Consider the following 10,177-nt stretch of genomic DNA (forward strand, 5'->3'; position numbering starts at 1 on the left):
GACCGTTGGGGCTCTGGATTTTTCAGTCATACCAACGTAAATATTTTTGCCCGACGTAACTAAGTAAATCCCCTAAACAATTGCAGTAATCCGACTACTACGGACATACTACAACCAGTGATACCCCATGTAATCACTTGCAAATGTAAGACCGGGATGAGTTATGTAGTAAACGATATAGGGCCCTTGAAAGAACTCTACACTGAAGTAGCCCAAGTGGGAGGTCGTCTTTCATAGCAAAAACTAAGAGGTCCTAACGAAAACGTTTTCGACAATATCTGCTGAACTAGAAAAATACTTTTCTTGAAAATCACCGAAAACACTCGGCAATCCCTGCTCTAGCACGGCGTAGGCATAAAACCCACATCCATAGACTAATGTAGCATCCAGGGCCCAGTGCAGTCCCGAGGGTCGCCCATTCATACCAAAAACAAGAAATTACTTAACAATATCTACTAATCTAGAACATTTTTTTCTCTAATTTTTACAATACACACTAAGCACAACATATACTTTCGGGAGTCTTTCGCTTACCCCATGCTACTGGCCTAGTTTAGTAACCAGGGTCCAATAGCGACACCTCGGTCGTCATCTCACACGAAAAAACACGAAGTACTTCAGAATATCTCCTAACCCAGAATATTTTTTTCTCTAAATTTCACAATACACCCTAGGCTAAACATGTACTTTATGCAGTCTTTCGCTTATCCCATGCTTCTGGCCTAGTTTAGTAACCAGGGCACAATAACCTCACCTCGGTCGTCATCTCACACGAAAAAACACAAAGTACTTCACAATATCTCCTAAACCAGAACATTTTTTTCTCTAAATTTCACAACACATCCTAAGATACAAATGTACTTTCTGCAGTCTTTCGCTTACCACATGCTCCTGGCTTAGTTTAGTAACCAGGGCCCATTAACCTCACCTCGGTCGTCATCTCACACGGAAAAACACAAAGTACCTCACAATATCTCCTAAACCAGAACATTGTTTTATCTAAATTTCACAATACACCCTAGGCTAAACATGTGTACCGTAAGCAGTCTTTCGCTTATCCCATGCTTCTGGCCTAGTTTAGTAACCAGGGCCCAATAACCTCACCTCGGTCGTCATCTCACACGAAAAAACACGAAGTACTTCAATATATCTCGGAAACTAGAACATTTTTTTTTCTAAATTTCACAATACACCCTAGGCTACACATGTACTTTCGGTAGTCTTTCACTTACCCCATGCTCCTGGCTTCGTATAGTAACCAGGGCCCACCATAAGTGACAACGACACGACACTGAACTTGGCCCATGGAGATGGTTTTTTTATAGTTTGTTCTTTTATGCACTCAATATTATCTGAAATACGACCGTTTTTTTCTTCTTTTCAGTGTCACATAGTAGACCAATGTTTTAATGGAAACAAGCCAAGTCAGCAATCTGTTTCCTAATTCATTACTTACAGTTTTTTTTTCATTTTAGCACCATATTCCGGTCACACATTCCTCATTTTCACACTTCCTCCTGATTCTTCACTTCTCTCCATTTTCTTTCTCTGATGTCTTGAGCTGCGAAGATGGGAATGAATGAAAAGGTCTTAGAAGGTATGTATGGATAACCTTTTTTTTATTATTACTAGTGTTCATTAATACATCACGGTTTTAGTTTATCTGCAAGTTATTCCACATCACCCGAAGAGGTTACTCGCTAGATGCGTTTCTCTTTGTGCTTGGAGAAGAAACGAGCGAAAAAGAGATCCCCGGGAGGCATATGAGAAACCGCTCGCTCTTTCCCTTAATTAAAAAGGGAGAATCTCCCGAAACGCACGGTAAAATAGAGGAATGTTTTCAACATTTGTTTTTAGTTTTTTACCCTCATGAAATACGTTAATATTTCGGTAGCTTAAAATATTCTTGAAGTAAATAAAAATATTTAATCTTCCCAAGTCATTCCGTCCCCCGCTTCTTCAGATAGACGGAATTGACCGCAGATCCTATATCATCATTGCCGCCCCCCTTTTCCTATTTTTTAATTGTTCCTACGCTATCTCTTGAGATGCTTTCCGTCCCCCGCTTCTTCAGATAGACGGAATGCACTTCAGTTACTATAAAATCATTGTCATTTCTCTTTTCCTATTTTTATTGGTTCCTACGCTATCTTTTCTGAGGCTTTCCGTCCCCCGCTTTTTCAGATAGACGGAAAGCACCTCAGTGCTTGTGATAGTAGGTAATAGTAAGTAAAGGCCTCCATGACAAAATACACTGCAAAAGAGTCTCTTCATTTCATTAATTCAATTTCACCATTCTGATTTAAGTGAAACATGCTCTCCCTGAAATGCCACATACCTCTGAATTTTCCCAAGTGGTGCCCTGGCGATAGCAGTAACAGACTGGATTATCCTTTGGACAATGCTCAGCATCATTGAAGTATTGCGTGAATGTGATGAATGATCCTTTGATGTAATACATGCCTTTTTTCGGATGTACTCAGGGAGTTGAGGCACGTCAATTTCACACCACCTATAGTTTGGAAAAAGGACAACACAATGAGAAATGGAAAAATACAGGTCTTTTTATTTTATCATTATTAGTATAGGTAACCTACCAGTGAAGTTAGGTTTTCAGTGGAATCAACTACCCATTAATTATCTTCCTCTCCTAACATAACACTACCCGACATCTTACTCTTCAACAACCCCTCATCTTCCCCGCATCCTTCCTTTCCCACTTCATCCCATCCAACATCCCCATTGTATTTCTACCTCTATCACAGTCTTCCACATCTCACTAAGCCAATCAATAAGCTTCCCATCCATCTCCCTGCCTCCTTAATGACAATCCCCTCCTCTCCCCCACCATGACTACCACTTCCTCTTCTGATTTCCATTCTGTCCACCTCCCTTCCTTCACCCCATACCCTATCATCCAATTAATTGGAATAGCCTGACATGCACAATTCTCATACATTGTCGCACTGAATCTACATACTGGCATTGCAAAGGGCTTATGCTGTGTACAACACACAAAAAATGCCCCCCACCTTGATTAATGATGCTCCCCAGCAAGAACTATGTGGATATAATAAGGGTAGTTTACACTCCAAAAGGTGATGACCCAGACAACCTGTCTGTTAGATGAGATGGTGAAAGTAAATCCCCTTTAAGGAACAGCTGACAGAGAAGTAACTAATTTTAACTGTTATTGCGTTCAATTTACTTCTTTGATTGAGGAGTTGAGTGATATACAGTTTTCAGCAGAGCTCAAAAAGGATAAGCATTACAAAAATGGAATTTGGTTGGAATATCGAAAGGGAGAAACATCATTCAGAGACTGGATTTTTTAAGTAAAAAGAAATGTCGAGGGTCTGACGCACTTAATATATACTTATCTCTAAAAAGTTCAAGAAAATCAAAGTTACAACGATTGTTTCTGGGTAAGGACATTGCTCTTTCGCTAATGTTATTAATAAGCAACCGGATTTTATGCATTAATAACAGAGGGCCAATCTGCCGGGAATGTCAAAGGCTATGTGAAGATCTACTAATACCACCTAGCACATCACAGTTTGATTATTCATTGAGTGATTATATAAAATATAAGGATAAGCATTCTCTGCTGGTGATTATTTTGTATAAACAAGATTCAAGTCGTGAACCCCTTTCACATAAAAATTGCTGGGTTGCATCAAAGGCAAGCAGTAATGCGTTCACGTTTACATTGAAAAATTTAACATTCAACCTTTGGTCGTTTTCATAACTATTCCTTGTTGAGAAATGTTTATCTTGTGGGGCTAGGTTTGTTGATGGCATCATGAACTCATAATAATGTATACTGTTGTATATGTGTAATCAAGTTGCTGTTGTTTTGTACAAGGTTGGTAACATTGTCTCTTTTGGGCTGGCCTGAGCGATGTTTGTATGTGTTTGCTTTTGTTTTTGTTGAATAAAAGTAGGAAGTCGTTTTTTTTAAACGTCACTTCCGGCCCCACGTTAAGTTGAACATGTCGTCTCAATAATTGCTAAAGATCCTAAATCCTGTTTCGTCACCACGCTGCAAGAAGATCACAACAGGTTATGGGCCCAGAATGTGGAAATAGGAGTGTGAGATCAGTTTGCATGAGATAATTAGGTTCAATTAAACTGATTCCGGCCTTGTAGTCAACCGAGCTGTACTCGTAAATTGTTGCCGTGTTTGGATGACAAGTACAATGGAATCAAATGTCATCAACAACATCACGTACGGAGGTTCATTGCCTCAAATTGATAAATTGCGAGTATCGGTGAATTACGAGCAGTGGAAAATGGACGTGGAAATGTACTTGCTTCACGAAGACCTTTGGGACTACGTGGAGAGTGAAGTAGCAATGGACGCGTCAGCTCATGAACGAAAGCAGTCACAGCGAGCAAGGGCGAAAATATATTTGCTACTAGAACAAGGACCGAAAATTGAAGTCATGGAGTGCAAGACGGCCAAAGGTATGTGGGACAAGCTGCAGCACACCTATGAAGATAAGGGTGTGAACAGGCATGTCGCCCTTATAGACCAGCTGTTCGACATCAATTTGGGAACGTGCACAAATATGGAGGACTATGTTCAACGTTTCACAACAGTCGATGCGAAACTAAAAAGCATTGGCAAGAAGATTGACGACGAGCTGCTCGCGGTTTTGATGCTGCGGGGCCTGACGGTTGAGTACAGACCGTTTCGAATGGCTCTAGAGAATACAGTCACAGGGGTCATCAAGTCTGACCTAGTGAAGCAGAGGCTACTGCAGGAAGGGTACAAACGGGCCACAGATTCCAAGGAGCAGCAGGTTGTATTCTATGCCAAGCGGAACCAGAGGCATCAGGGAGAGTGCTCATCGTCCTCGGAGCAGAGTTCGAGTACGTCCGGGGCCAGAGGTAAGCAGAACAAGAAGTCCACCTTCGATCCGAGAAAGGCCAGGTGCTTTAAGTGCGGAGTGATCGGGCACATCAAGAGCGATTGTCCCGAGGAAGGGGCAAAGGTGTCGTGCGGGAACAGCAAATCAAGTGGGGGTGCCAAGAAAGGGAATCCAGTTGCCTGGTTGACAGCCCTTCGTTGTGAAGTGGGGAGTCATAAATGGTACATTGATTCTGGGGCGAATTCCCATATGGCAAGAACTACGGAGTACTTTTCAGATTTTCGACCAGATGCAAGTGACGAAGTAACAGTTGCTAACCATGACAAAATCAAAGTGTCAGGTATTGGTAGTGCATCAATGGATTTGATTCAGGGAAGTACTGCCACCATATCAAATGTTAATTATGTGCCAGATCTTTCAACTAATTTGTTGTCTGTAAATAGGTTAGTGCAAAAGGGTACTGCTGTTTTATTTGATTCATCTGGGTGCAAACTATTTGATGCTGAAACTTTACATGTAAAGGGAGTCATTCAAGCCTCGGGAACAGAGGAGAATGGGTTGTACAGTCTAGATTTAAAACAGTGTACCTCAGGTGACAATGTTGTCAGGGAGGGTGCTGTGGGATTAGCTGCAACTACTGAAGGGAATCATTCTCAGCTATTATGGCACAGAAGGTTAGCGCACTTGGGGCATAAAAATATGCAGACATTAAGGGGGCGTGCCAGTGGTCTGGATTATCCATGTAATAAGCCTCTTCAACCGTGTGTGGCATGTGTAGAAGGAAAGCTTGTTAAAAAACCTTTCACTGTGGGACCGAGAACGGAAAGGGTGAGTGAAAAGCTGAGTTTGGTGCACTCAGACCTGTGTGGTCCAATGGACCCTCCTGGCAATAGGGGAGAACTGTACATGCTCACATTTATTGATGATTGCACTAGAAAAATTTTTGCCTTCTTCATTAAAGGCAAGGAAACACATGTTATCCTAGAATGTTTCGTAACCTTTAAGGCTAGGGTAGAAAATGAAACGGGGAACAGGATTAAGTGTTTGCGGACGGATAATGGTAGTGAGTACATGGGGCGGGCTCTGCAAGAAGAGCTTAGAGCAAAGGGAATAAAACATGAGACAACGATACCATATAATCCTGAGCAGAATGGGCTAGCTGAAAGGGCAAATCGCGTCATTATAGAGAGGGCTAGATGCATGTTATCCGAGTGCAAGTTACCTAAGAGCTATTGGGTTGAAGCATGTAAAACAGCTGTGTATTTAAAGAATAGAGTACCAGCTAAGGGAATTGGGAATGAATTACCTGAGGAGAGATGGACAGGTCATAAGGTTGACCTTAGTCATTTGAGGGTGTTTGGTTGTATTGCCTATGCTCATGTGGCCAAGGCCATGAGAAAAAAGCTAGATGCCACATCCAAACGGTATTACTTTGTCGGATATTGTGAGGAATCCAAAGGTTATCTCCTGGCGAATCCTGAAAACATTGGACGAGTAACAAAAGCGAGGGATGTAGTGTTTTTTGAGGACAGTTTCAGGGAAGAGCATTTAACTGGGAAAACATTGAGGAATACAATTATTCTGCCTGAACTTTTAGGGGGGGCGTGTGTTTCACCTCCCAGCCCCAGACAGAGGTCAGCATAAATGATCAGGCTGAAACTAATGAAAACACTAGCACAAGTAGTGAGGGTAATAATGATACCTCAAACATTGAGACTGAAGGAAGTGGTCGTGTCTATTGTGGGCAAAATTCAAGCTCAGGTGATGATAGCCAGAGGGAGGAGAGTATTGATCCGGGAGAAAGTAGGTATCCTGTTAGGAATAGAATACCAAAGGAATTTCCAGATCATGTTTTATTTTTGGCATCAATTAATTCAGCCTGTAATCAACCAATGTCTTTGTACTGTGATCCTCAGACTGTTCAAGAAGCTTTGTCTTCAAATGGGGATGAATGGAGGAAGGCCATGCAGGAAGAATGGGAAGCTTTAGCAAGGAAGGGCGTCCTTTCTTTAGCTGATTTGCCTGAAAACAAAAAAGTTGTAAAATGTAAATGGGTTTTCAAGCGAAAGGTGAATGCAGCTGGGGAAATAGAGCGTTTCAAGGCAAGGCTGGTAGCAAAGGGTTATTCCCAGGAGTATGGTACTGATTACCATGAAACATTCTCTCCTGTAGTAAGTTATTCTGCCTTGAGATTGTTGATTGCATTGTCTGTGGAGCTAGATTTAAATATCACTCATCTAGATGTGACTGCAGCCTTCTTGAATGGTGATCTTAAAGAGTCAATTTACATTGAGCAGCCTGAAGGTTTTGTAATTGAAGGGGCGGAGAGTAAGGTGTATTTGCTGCATAAGGCAATATATGGTTTAAAACAAGCATCCAAGGCATGGTATGACAAATGTCGGAGTATTTTTAAAGGTCTTGGTTTCAAGAATTTGACAACAGAATCATGTATTTATGTTAAGGGTATTGGACTTGATATTTGTGTAATAGCTGTATATGTGGATGATTTTTTGGTGTTTTGTAAGAATGGTGACACTGTGAACAAGTTAGTTTCATCATTAAAAAAACATTTTGAGCTGAAAAATCTTGGAGAGGCCAAAAGTATTCTAGGGATGAGGTTAACTAGAACCAGTGAGGGAATTGAACTGGATCAGGAAGAGTACATCAAAAGCATGCTGGTTAAGTTTAACATGTCTGATGCTTGTGCAGCCTCTACACCCATGGAAGTTGGGTTGGATGTAGCTCCTGGAGATCCAGATAAATGTCCTGATGTACCTTATCAAGGATTAATTGGTTGTTTAATGTACGCAATGACCTGTACTAGGCCTGACATTGCTTTTGCTGTTTCAAAATTAAGTAAGTTTAATAATAGCTTTAATATGGAACATTGGAAGTTGGCAAAAAGGGTTTTGAGATATTTAAAGGGCACATCAACGTATCGCCTTGCCTACTCAAAATCTGGTGGGTTCCTTGAGGGCTATGCTGATGCAGATTTTGCCAGTGATAAGATTGATAGACTATCTCGTACAGGGTATGTTTTTAAATTTGCTAAAGGGGCTGTAGCATGGGAAAGTAAAAAACAATCCTGTGTGGCTTTATCCACAACGGAAGCAGAGTATGTCAGCCTAACTGCTTGTACCAAGAAAGCTATTATATTGTGTCGAATCCTGAGGGAAATTTTGAAACAGGATTGCAGAAAAATATTTGGCACAGAATCTGTGTGCATGTATAATGACAATCAGTCAGCAGTTAAGAATGCCAATTGTGTTGATGTAAAGGAAAGATCTAAGCATATAGATGTAAGGTTCCATTTTGTAAAAACAGCTGTGACAGATGGTAAAGTGTTTGTGAAATTTAAGTCAACACATGAGATGCCTGCAGATATGCTAACTAAAAGTTTATCTAAGAAAAAACATTTTAACTGCATGAAGGATGTGAATGTCTGGGGCAACTAGATTAAGTGAGGGTGTTGTATATGTGTAATCAAGTTGCTGTTGTTTTGTACAAGGTTGGTAACATTGTCTCTTTTGGGCTGGCTTGAGCGATGTTTGTATGTGTTTGCTTTTGTTTTTGTAGAATAAAAGTAGGAAGTCGTTTTTTTTAAACGTCACTTCCGGCCCCACGTTAAGTTGAACATGTCGTCTCAATAATTGCTAAAGATCCTAAATCCTGTTTCGTCACCACGCTGCAAGAAGATCACAACATATACAACGGAAACTTGTCTGCCAAGGAAAATTTAACGTAACCAGGAAGTTCTGCTTTACTCAGTTTTCACTGCACATGCCGTTTAATTATCAGACTTGAAATAAAGAAGTCGATCCATACAATAGAAAGTACATTTCGAGTACCAACATTCCTTACTTTGAGGACCAATGGTGCTTTGAAAATATCGAAAACCACCGAAACAACAAAGAATGTAACAATTATTATCTCATAAATTCATATGACACTTTCTTCGCAATTAATCGTCTACATAATCTGTTTTGGCGTTGGTTTACTCGGCCAATGTTTGATCGAAAACGGATGTTTTACTGAACGTGATTTCAAGCATCGAATAATTATTCTACCCATCGCATTACTTTGAGTGGCAGCTGATGTTTGCATATCCATGTGACGTTAACTATTCATCCAGAATAACGCCCAGCCGAGCAAGCGACCGACTACAACAAACATACGCACTATTAGGTATTAATAGATATGCACACTTTCAATCACACAATAGGGTTAATAAACTTTAATTTCTCCACTTGGAACATCTTAAATATTTACAAGGGTCAACCAAAATACACTGCTGAATAATTAAATTACGAATATCTGTATTGCCTTAAGCAAACATAACCCACCCAATTTTGTAATTGCGCATACATACAGAATTGAACGAGGTTTGTAATGAGACAATCCAAGTTCTCTAGACTCAAGACAATCCAAGTTCTCTGCCATAAAGAGAAACTCGCTCTCGACAGGAGACTAATGCCTTTGAAAAGCTGAAAATTAGCAAGCGTAATAACTTCAGGAACATTAACTTCACTAAGTTTTTGATATGCCCAAGGCATCATGTACCTATGAAACATTCAAATATCTTAGAGAGTATATTCCACCAAGAATTCGTAATAAACTATTCTTACCTTTCATTCAAAATTGTGACGTTCTCCAGGCGTTTCAATGAATGACGAATAACTATTTTACTTTCACATTCGATGACTAGGAAAGCATAGCTTAACCAAGTGTTTCAACCTTTTGCAAATTAAGCTGCGTCCAACCTCTTAACTTAGACGCCGTAATCGCAGAAATTAATTGGGAACACAACCTTAAAAGCCACCCTACCTAATTTGCCAAACGATGTCGCATATTAAGGCGCCTGTTAGCCCCCCAGATTTATCATACCAAAATCGTAACGTAAAGATACAGCATTGCAACCCCAAGTATTCAATGGAGCGATAACTAGCAGATATTGGTAACCCATAATGCAAAGTGCCGGTAGCGTGACAAGTAGCAGAAGAAATGCGCCATGCCGGTAGTTCGCGTTAAGTAAAAATGTGTGCCTAGGTTACTTAACTGAACTTGGCCCACGGAGAGCTAGCCCACGACTATCCACCGACCGTTGGGGCTCTGGATTTTTGCAGTCACACCAACGTAAATAAATTGCACGACGTAACTAAGTAAATCCCCTAAACCATTGCAGTAATCCGACTACAACGGACATACTGCACTCAGTGATACTCCATGTAATCACTTGCAATTGTAATACCGGGAGGAATTATGTAGTAAACGATATAGGGCCCTAGAAAGAACTCTACACTGAA

General features: G+C 40.6%; 1 long non-coding RNA gene across 1 annotated transcript; it reads right to left on the minus strand.

Annotated features, from left to right (window-relative positions):
• Positions 1 to 1,484: 1,484 nt before the first annotated feature.
• Positions 1,485 to 9,571, minus strand: LOC139686001 (uncharacterized). Its single transcript, XR_011700277.1, has 3 exons — positions 9,500 to 9,571; positions 2,339 to 2,512; positions 1,485 to 1,561 (listed from the first exon to the last, which is right to left on the minus strand). It is a non-coding gene; the product is annotated as an uncharacterized lncRNA (long non-coding RNA).
• Positions 9,572 to 10,177: the final 606 nt, after the last annotated feature.

This window comes from Hetaerina americana, unplaced genomic scaffold (assembly GCF_022747635.1).
Source record: "Hetaerina americana unplaced genomic scaffold, ioHetAmer1.1.p SCAF_124, whole genome shotgun sequence".
Lineage (NCBI taxonomy): Eukaryota > Metazoa > Arthropoda > Insecta > Odonata > Calopterygidae > Hetaerina > Hetaerina americana.